The sequence below is a fragment of the Anopheles arabiensis genome, assembly GCF_016920715.1.
Source record: "Anopheles arabiensis isolate DONGOLA chromosome X unlocalized genomic scaffold, AaraD3 X_pericentromeric_contig0014, whole genome shotgun sequence".
NCBI classification, from domain to species: Eukaryota; Metazoa; Arthropoda; class Insecta; order Diptera; family Culicidae; genus Anopheles; species Anopheles arabiensis.
Genome location: NW_024412092.1, coordinates 102,501 through 105,000, shown reverse-complemented (window position 1 = coordinate 105,000; position 2,500 = coordinate 102,501).

Genomic DNA, 2,500 nt, shown 5'->3' with positions numbered 1-2,500 from the left:
GCCTAAGCTACTGGCCCGTAGAGTAAAAATGGTACCCCCAACAAAGTTGTCGATTGACATTCTGATTGCACTTTTATCATCTAGGGTGCGTTCCTTACACGTTTTGAGGGTTTTAGCGAAAAACATGTTTTGAGCCACACGAGCTCTCCGGCCCGCTCGGTGCACATTTTTGAAAAAGCTAGGAGCTGCCCCTAGGTTCGGGGTGTCACAAAATATTGAAAAGTGGTCAAAAACCGCTATCCAGAATCGGATGTAGAATCATTAGACGAACTTAAAATTGTTCTACGACCAATGTCTGCGACGTTTAGTATTCAAGATATGGCCCGCCCTAGGTCTGACCTGGCATTTTCGTGAAAATTTAAAGCATGGCCATAGGGACGGGTAAAATAGCTATTTTGAAGCAAAACCACCTCACTTTAAATGGCCATAACTTTTGAAAAACAAGAGCTAGGGTGCGTTCTCGACACGTTTTGAGGTGTTTTAGCGAAAACATGTTTTGGCCACACGAGCTCGGTGCACATTTTTGAAAAAGCTAGGAGCTGCCCCTAGGTTCGGGGTGTCACAAAATATTGAAAAGTGGCTATCCAGAATCGGATGTAGAATCATTAGACGAACTTAAAATTGTTCTACGACCAATGTCTGCGACGTTTAGTATTCAAGATATGGCCCGCCCTAGGTCTGACCTGGCATTTTCGTGAAAATTTAAAGCATGGCCATAGGGACGGGTAAAATAGCTATTTTGAAGCAAAAACCACCTCACTTTAAATGGCCATAACTTTTGAAAACAAGAGCTAGGGTGCGTTCTCGACACGTTTTGAGGTGTTTTAGCGAAAACATGTTTTGAGCCACACGAGCTCTCCGGCCCGATCGGTGCACATTTTTGAAAAAGCTAGGAGCTGCCCCTAGGTTCGGGGTGTCACAAAATATTGAAAAGTGGTCAAAAACCGCTATCCAGAATCGGATGTAGAATCATTAGACGAACTTAAAATTGTTCTACAACCCCCAGTCCGACGCCTCGTATTCGAGATATAGCACTTTGTAGGTCTGACCGAGCAATTTTGTACTGAAATGTATGGCGGACATGTTATTCATTAAACAACATTAACTTGCATCGTGCCCTACTTCATCGGCACAGCTACTATCGACTATCTATTGTTGAAATGGATTGAGTTTGACCATTTTAGCTCTTTTCTTATGCCGTGCACCAACAGTGTGTACCGATCAGGGAAAGTACACTACGTACGCGTTCATGGATGTATATGTTGGTACAAGTTGCCGGTCGGAATAGCAGTGCACCAAAACTGTGTACCGATCAGGAAAGTACAAGACGGAGGGCGCAGCCCGAGCGTACGCGTTCATAGATGTCCATGTTGGTACAACCTACATGTACGTACCTTGTTTTTGTATCAAAAGTTCCAATAAAGTGTTTGTATGCTTAAAATGCTTATCTCAACCGGTCACCTTTTGGCCTGCCCTTTATAGACAGAAACCTAGAACGATACTCGCGATGTTTGTGTTTTTCCATTCGCCCGGGACGACGAAATGAGCTCTGTGCACATCGTGCAGAAAACTGTCTCCTCCTCGTATGTTTTTGTCCCTCCACGCATATAATCACCCACATTTGTGTTCAACACGGACGGCGCAGCCCGAGCGAACGCGTTAATGTTTATGTTTGTGCACACTAAAGTTACAATCCTAGGATTTGGTTATTGCGTCGCAGTGCCCGACCGTCGCGGACACCATTCTTGGACAAAAGTCCAAGTACGTAGAGTACATTCCCTAGGTATGTGCCCGTTCGTGACTTTCGTTGCGTGCTTACAGACACGCTTGGGTATGTTTACCATACAAGGTTTACTAGGAAAACCTGGGAAGGACGCTTGCCCTCCCGTTGCGGACACCATTCTTGGAAAGAAGTCCTGCTACGTAGCGTTCTTTAATGTACTTGATCAGTTTGTATTGCATTTGCTTTGTGCAATTGACTTTTGCTAATGCTCACTAAGGGGTGTTCGTTTGCGATGTGTATGATAAGCAACTGTCTATTCTAACCAGCAGTTAAATAACACTTTTCACCCAAATCATAGGAACGTAGAGTACTTTCCCTGATCGGTACACAATTTTGGTGCACCTCTAACTTCGCCAGCACTTTATCGTTACGTTTTGTGCACAACCTTGGGACATGGTGTAAGTTTCATCATTGTTATGTTTGATTCGGTTTATTATGATTGAAAAATACGCTACGTCCTAGAAATCTGAACTCGAATACTTTTGCCACGTTGCGCAAAAAGCTACTGAGCAACTCCTAGCCGTTTACCGATTTAAAATTTAATTTTCGTTATTAGTTTTAAAAATACGCTAAGTCCCAAAAATCTGAACTCGAATACTTTTTCTATGTGCCGCCAAAAGCTACTGAGCAACGCCTAGGTTGGTACATTTTGGTACATGGAGTGTATGCGTGCAGGCGTACTGCCGTGCTGGACCGGAAAATCGCACTTGCTACTAG